Source organism: Triticum urartu, chromosome 3 (assembly GCF_003073215.2).
Source record: "Triticum urartu cultivar G1812 chromosome 3, Tu2.1, whole genome shotgun sequence".
Classification (NCBI taxonomy): Eukaryota; Viridiplantae; Streptophyta; class Magnoliopsida; order Poales; family Poaceae; genus Triticum; species Triticum urartu.
The window spans coordinates 246,339,363-246,347,754 of record NC_053024.1 but is presented as its reverse complement, the minus strand read 5'-3'; positions in this window follow the sequence as shown (position 1 = coordinate 246,347,754).

Genomic DNA, 8,392 nt, shown 5'->3' with positions numbered 1-8,392 from the left:
AAATTTTGGAATTATTTCGGCTTCGTTTGGCCTTATTTACACATTCATTGAGTTTTTGGTCATTTAATGTGCATAATTCAAATTTGAACTACAAGCACATGCTCCCGTGCACCAAAGTTGGTTGAACAATCACATTTGTGTCCTCGGGTGAATTTCTACTCCCTCCTTCCATCTATATAGGTCCTAATGTGTTTTTCGAGGCTAACTTTGACCAAACATTAGAGCAATAATATATGACATGCAACTTACACAAAGCATACCTTCAATTTTGTATGTCAAAGGAGCTTCCAATAATATAATTTTCATAGTATACATCTCATGTGCTATTAATCTTGTCAATAGTCAAAGGCTGTCTTGAAAAACACATTAGGCCCTATATAGATGGAAGGAGGGAGTAGGTCCCATGCAAAAAATGAGAATAAAATTCAAACATCTGGGCATCGTGGCTCGGTCGAGAACATTGAGAAACTTGGTTTTAAAATCATGAAACTTGGCATGGTGTCATGTCATGGTAGTACCATGCCGTGGTAAAAAAAATTGGCCGAATAGGAACAAATTTTGGTATAAGCTTCTTGCAAATTGGAGCTTCTCTCAAGAAGGCTCGTGGTTCTAGGAGGGAACGTGTCACCTTTGTGTGCATAATTCAAATTTGAAATACAAGCACATGTTCCGTGCACCAAAGTTGGTTGAAAAATCACATTTGTGTCCTCGGGTGAATTTCTACTCCCTCCTTCCATCTATATAGGTCCTAATGTGTTTTTCGAGGCTAACTTTGACCAAACATTAGAGCAATAATATATGACATGCAACTTACACAAAGCATACCTTCAATTTTGTATGTCAAAGGAGCTTCCAATAATATAATTTTCATAGTATACATCTCATGTGCTATTAATCTTGTCAATAGTCAAAGGCTGTCTTGAAAAACACATTAGGCCCTATATAGATGGAAGGAGGGAGTAGGTCCCATGCAAAAAATGAGAATAAAATTCAAACATCTGGGCATCGTGGCTCGGTCGAGAACATTGAGAAACTTGGTTTTAAAATCATGAAACTCGTGGCTCGGTCGAGAACATTGAGAAACTTGGTTTTAAAATCATGAAACTTGGCATGGTGTCATGTCATGGTAGTACCATGCCGTGGTAAAAAAAATTGGCCGAATAGGAACAAATTTTGGTATAAGCTTCTTGCAAATTGGAGCTTCTCTCAAGAAGGCTCGTGGTTCTAGGAGGGAACGTGTCACCTTTGTGTGCATAATTCAAATTTGAAATACAAGCACATGTTCCAGTGCACCAAAGTTGGTTGAAAAATCACATGTGTGTCCTCGGGTAAATTTCTAGGTTCCATGCAAGAAATGGGAATGAAATTCAAAATTCCGGGCGTCGTGGCTGGGTTGGAAACATTGAGAAGCTTAGTTTTTTAATTCCTGTAAATCCAAAACACGCATGAAAATAATGAAACTTGGCTTGGTGCCATGACATGGCACCAACATGCTGTGGTAAATTTGCAGTTTGCGAAGGCGCACACATTAACAATCAACAAAGTCATTTTGGAACAAGTGCTGTCACGTTACAATCGGAAACACAAGTATTATTGAAACCGTGGGCGTTCTACTTACTAGTACCATTTACGTGCCGCCACGCATCCCCATTTTTTATTAGGTAGGAGGCGCCGTGCATGGTAGCTATTTGAGTACGAGAGGCGTGCGATCAGACCCCTGTGCGTGCTTATCTGGAGGAGAGCCCTTTGACCTCCATCTGTCGTCCACCTCTCTCCCAAGGTCTCCATTAATGGCGCCCGAGCCTGTGTTTAATGGCGTGGCTATGTCTCACTTGACTGAGATTTAAGAGAGAAAAAAGAAAATCCGAAAGCATGGATCTTGATGTAAGATCCGATGGACCTATATAGCATCTACTACGACTTATAGCAAGACTGATGAATATATAAGGACGATTAATTTTTTTGATCAAAGAAGGGCTTGCCACTTTCGATTTTCATTACTGAAAACCACCACAATTCACAAGAAGTTCAGCACAACTCCAGCCTAACACGAAGGACTAAAAGCTACCAGATTGAAATCGCAACATCCCAAGAGGCCAACAAAGGCCAAACATCCGCGCTAGAACCCAACATTTCACAACCGACGACACAATCCACATCCAAAACCAATTATTACATCAAAAGAAACCAGGAAACTAATCTCCGCGGCGAGCGGCGATGAGCTCTTTCGTGTCCTCAAAATGCTGCTTGAGAACATCCACGGATTCCTCCACCAGCCTTTGGCGCTCGTTGCGGAGCATGTCATTCTCGTCCATAAGTTTCCTCAACAAGGCACTGGTCTCCTCCTGCAAGTCTGCACTTCGGACGATCTTCTCCCTCAGCGGGCCGCGCTCGGCCCAGAGCCTCTCATTGCCCTCCCTTAGTTGCCGGATGACGCTGGTAGCCTGTTCAAATGAGGCTATCATGTCGTCCTGCAACCTCGCCGAGCCGGAGATGTGATCCATCTGGCTATGGACGACCGCATGCATGCGCCTGTAACAGTCGTCGCCTGCCCGCGAGAAATTTTCCCAGGCCGCCGCGGCGCGGCAGGACATCTCTGCTGCATTCATGGCACGTCGGTACATCTCTGCTGCTTCCGCGGCGCGGCCAGACCAGTCTGCTGCATCGACGGCGTAGCGGGACCTCCGTGCTGCTTCAGCGGCGCGGCGGGACCTCTGTGCTGCTACTTCCGCGCGGTGGGACATGTCGGCTGCTCTCGCAGCGAGGCGGGACATCTCTCATGCTTCCGCTTCCATGCTCGCCTCTCCCTGGTGGCAATCTCTCGACCCAGAACTCACGCTGGCCATGGCAGACGCAAGGGAAGGATGTTGAATGACTTGTTTGTTTTTGTGGATGAGGAGTTGAGGAGGAATGTGCAGTCATCTTGGCATAGTATTTATAACCGAGTACTAATACACTCCTAAGTGGGAAACCGTTTAGGTTGTGATCGGTGTGAACAGGTTTGCAATTCAATATAGCGTGGAGTAATTTGGAATGTGACGAGACGCAAGCTCAAAATTTATTGACGGTTCTAGTTTCGAAGTGCGCCACTATTCCCGGATGGAGCACTTCTTTTTCTACTCCCTCCTTTCCGGTTTTATAGGGGTTATCTCAAAATTTTAGTTTTTCCATTTTATAAGGCTCAATTTGGTTGTCCCCAACACATGTTTAGATTCCAAGGTGCATTAAATCATTGCATGAAATTATTAAGAGAAAATTGACCAATGCATGTACTTTATGGATGCATGCATTGCAATTAATGCATTAAACCTATCTCTTGGGACTTCTCGCACGCACCATCGTGCCACCCACAAAAACTTGTACTCTGAGTTTAGTAGTACGTTATACAGGAAGAGAAGAGGTGCACGCACGCACTCGTCCTCTCACACACGCGTCTGTTTTTTCTCGAAAAGGAGGATGATGACCCCCGGCCTCTGCATCTGGGAGTGACACACGCAAATTATTGAAATATATCAAGTGCAGTGCTTTGATGTGTCCCGCCAACTCGTACATCAACAAGAAGTTTGATTATCCTCTCCCTCGCGGACTTAACTGCACCTGCCTTTGGCTGTATGACAGGTTGGCCACAAACCTGCAGGGCCCATCTGTCATACACACAAAGGCAGGAGCGTCCCTCCCTTGCCCATGAGCATGGTGGCTGGCAAGACTAGGAGAAGCTTTCGCTACACGCTCTCCCTCCCGCACGCGATGGACATGCAGCAGTTCAATCGGTGTCAGATGGCCAGAAGTGTACTGTAGTACTCCTCCAGTGCAGTAGTATTCCATCATTGTTCGACTTCCCAAAGAGGCGAAGAGCCAAGCGCAGCCCGGACGCTCATGTGGCAGTTTCATGTGTATAGTAGTCTAGGATAGCATGTACCGTGCCTGTAAGCTTAAAATCGTTGGGGTCGGCTCCATGCTATGTGGCCGTCTTGAAGTTTTTTTAAGAAATTAAAATAGTCTTCTAGCCCTACCCAAAAACTGTCGCGCGTACTGCCCGGGAAAATCCCCGCCCTCAACTTTTAACTACGCGAAAATAGTTAGAGCTTGTTCGTTCTATATAAATACAGTACTTATTGTATGTTTATTCACCTGTGGGGTTGTTCAATGAATAGAGGGGCGGGGAGCACAAGTGAACAATACTGTAGTACTACTAGTAGTAAGTAGGAGTCGTACAGTAGTCACCTTAAATAGAGAGTTTCTTTTCTTTAATGCCACGTACACAAATTGAAACGCTTGTTGTGGAGAGAAAAAAAGATAATCACTCCACTATATATGGACGCAGGGGCCTAAGCGCTTGCTTTACTAGGGTTGCTCTCTTCATTCTCTCATCCTCTCCAGATATAAACAAGACAGCGGTAGCGACATTTTCTCTCTGCTCACCGCTGGTCACAGATCTGGCCGGATCCCTTCGGCCGGTGTGTGTAGAGGACTAAAAGGTGCATCATTCACGTGGTCATCGCCACCGAGGGAGGAAACCCACAGCTGCCGGAGGGGCCCGATCCTCTGCCCGTGCTGTTCTCTCCGACACATGGCCGGCTCGGGAGGTCCTCCGAACCTTCTTCCTCCCTGCCATATTGTCCGCAGATCTGACCTGCCACCGCCGACATCCCGGCGACCCTCAGGTATAAGTTCTTCGAAAGCAGCCTTGCTCTACTGCCTCAGCTCCCCACGTGTGTGCATGTGCATCTTTTTCTACTCCCATCAGCTCTTCCAAAGCCACCTAAATTTTTAGTATTATTGGAGGTAAAGCTACTTCATGCATTCGAATCTAGGGCTTTGTTCAAACAACGAAGAAAGGGGGGAAAGTTGTAGCATGAATCTAGGACTTGATTCAAAGTGGAAATAATATGGTGAAAGTAGTAGAGACCGGATACCCAACCGGTCTCTTGGTTGAAAAGGGAAATAATGGGAAAACGCGGTACAAACTGGATAAGGAACAGATCTATTATTGGTTGAAAAAAGGATAGAAAGTGGCGGCTGGTGGATAAGTCAACAGAGTATATCCAGGATTAGATTTGCTGCCATCACATAGTAAAAGGTCTCCAGGATTAGATTTGCTGCCCTCACATAGTAAAAGGTCTCAGGATTATATTTGCTGCCATCACATAGTAAAAGGTCTCCAGGATTAGATTTGCTTCCCTCACATAGTAAAAGGTCTCCAGGATTATATTTGCTGCCCTCACATAGTAAAAGGTCTCCAAGATTAGATTTGCTGCCCTCACATAGTACAATGGCACTCCTGCTGTTTTCCCTAGTATGATAAGTAAGTTGCTCCTTTACGCTGCTGAGTGTCCTGGTGTCCCCACGGTCCCATGCCCTTAAACCAACTCTTTAGTTGCTGTTGATTTACTGTGTCTGGTAAACAAGCAATGCCACCATTAAAGTAATCCCATATTTGAGGAATCTCATTGTTGATCGTAATGCTTCTGGTAACATGAAGCATTGCTGAAGTTTTAAAATTTCTACTGTCCTTGCGTGATTGCCATGAACATAATTAAGATGCTTCTTTTCATTTTGTATATGTTTCGTATATTCTTATTGACCAGCAATTGTTTACTTTCTATCTTTTTTGCAGATAGGGATATCCATTTGACCTTGTTGCTATTGTGACCTTTTGGTGAACTGCACAAAACACTTTTTTTGGAATGAGTGTCTTGTGCAGTTCAACTAAAATGTCACGTGGGCAACATCTCTCAATTTTGGTGGAACTGCACAAAATGGTGATTGGAGTTTCCAAAATCTCCGTCAAGTTCTGCTGGTAATCTCGTGCAACATTTTATTAGCCTTTTCAAGATGGAGCCGTCACTGTCACCACAATGGCACTTTATTTTAGTGGAACTGCACAAAAGGATAAGAAAATTATAGTTGCACCTTACATGAGCCGGACAGCCAACCTTAATGTTCCTCAATTTTAGTGCAACTACTAAAGAAGAACCTGCCAGCTCACAAGAGCAAGTACTTCTTGCTAGCTGAATGATGCAATCTTTGCTTCATTTCAGGTGAACTGCAGAAAAAGGCGCATGAATTGAATCATGGAACTCCAGGCAGACCTCATCCAAGTAGAGCTGGAGGTTGAGTTCAAGGAGGCCGCTATTAAAGCGAAATCATGCTCTCCTGTCTCCTTGTTTGTGCTGTGCAAACATGTTGTGCAAACAGGAATACTCAACTACAGATGTTGTGACGGTCAAGAGCATTCGCCAAGTTCTTCGATTGTATGACATGGCTAGCCAAGATGGATTTAATCCCGATATTCACTTTATCAAAAGGCTCTAATGGGTTGGTTCTGAATCTTGCAAGCTGGGAATCAGTGAGATGTGTAGGCATCTTTGTTGTACTTATTATTTGGATCTTATTTGTTGGTTCTGAATCTTGCAAGCTGGGAATCAATGAGATGTGTAGGCATCTTTGTTGTACTTATTATTTGGATCTTATTTGTTGGTTCTGAATCTTGCAAGCTGGGAAACACGGCATGATGATGCAGAGGACAACAACCATAACAAACAGTTCAAACTTGGTAGTATTATCTTTGTGAAAGTGCGACAAATGTGCTGATCGTGTGCGTCCTGAGAATAATAATTCTAATTGTTGTGCATGTTGATCCTGTGGCACTGATAGAACGAGCGAATGCATTGCTTGTTTTAAGTACAAATTTCTATTTAAAGCTAATTAAATTTAAGTAAAGTGACCACTAACTCCTGTTATTACAGTACCAATACAGACCCGCTCGTGAACCGACGTGTGGCCGAGGGTGCATCTTCTGCGGGGCGTGCAGCGGACGAGGGAGGGGTAGTAATTGTTGTCGCCTGTACACACTCAGCTTACTGTTGAATCCAGTTCCCCAAGAGCTGAAAAACGAACTATTGCCGCCGCCTACACACTCTTTCACTCGAAGAGACTCCAATGGCGATCCGAGGGATGAGCCTGCTGGATATGGACTTCAGCAAGGAGTTCCCCTTTGAGTTCACCGTTCAGTCCTATGGCTGCACCAAGTTGAATGTGATGTACACCAATGATAGGACTCGGTGAAGCTCTGCCTCGCCTCAGTCCTTGTGGGGACCCCGACTCATAAGTCGTGATCACCGAATGCATGTGTATAGTGATCCTAGAGATCAATGCTCACTGAACACACAGAAGCTGAATAACGAGAGTCTTACATCCATACATACCGTCTTACACAAATTATGACCATTATGGTCAAGTCTTACATTGATAAAGCCTTAAGGGCTGAACATCAAATGAAACACAAGCAGCGGAAATCTTCGTCGATGAGTAGAGCCCATGCCATCTGCCTTAACCCTACAGGCATTCTGACTGGGAAACGTCCTAGTTCGCATGTTGGTCTCCAAAGGACTCTTCTTCAAACTCCGGTTCTTCCATGCATGGCCAATTAAATAACCAGTGGCAAGCCAATGAGTACTTTGAATGTACTCGCAAGCAACCCATGTTTTGGCTCAAGATGCAACAATGCATGACATAGGTAAATTTTTGCAGAAAGCTGATTTTGTCGTGTTATGACATGTTCAATAACTGGTAAACCATGCATCGCATGGATTCAAGTAACCATAGGGGCTGGTTAAAGATATCAACATAAAGGGAGAGGGCTCCAACCCAACTCATTCATGTCAAGTCCTTTGACTTGACCCAAGAAGTACTTCCCACACACATTGGTTTGTAAACAAGTGGACGTAGCCCAAGAGCGGTTACCCAACTGTCCTTGACCGTGGACACGGCTATTCGAATAGTTTTTACACTCTGCAGAGGTTGCACACTTTACCTACAAGATCCGGGGAACTTCCGTGTCATCCACGACCCGTGGTACCTCAAGTACCCGGGGTAAGCACCCGATCACTATCTTTCCCTAGACGACACTAACATGGAGTCCATTCGTTGTTTCGTATCCTCACGATATACATCATACGAGACTCACTCGAGATCGTAACATCCAAGAGGGGACACAACGGTGTATCCGGTGCCCTGTGAAAACAGTCATGGCCGCCCTACCTGGCACGACCCCGTCCCGAGAGAGCGCACCAACAACTCTCTCGTCACTAGTAATGCGGGCTCCAAGCTAGTATCGGCCTAGGTAATCAATAATGCCCTTTCCCATACAAGGGTAGAGTGGTTGCGCATGTAAGGTTGGAATAACGGTCGCAACTTAAACCAATCCATTTTGAAAAACAACACACACACACTTGCCTCAGTACACCACTTCGTCATCAAGTGGTTACCCAACTCATCATCTCCCCCGGGCATAAGTGGCACCAGATGGGGGTTTTCGAAAAGTCTTTTGAAAATACTTTGTCTCCATCACCATGCATATTCCCATCCCTTTTTGTGTAGCACTACTTTA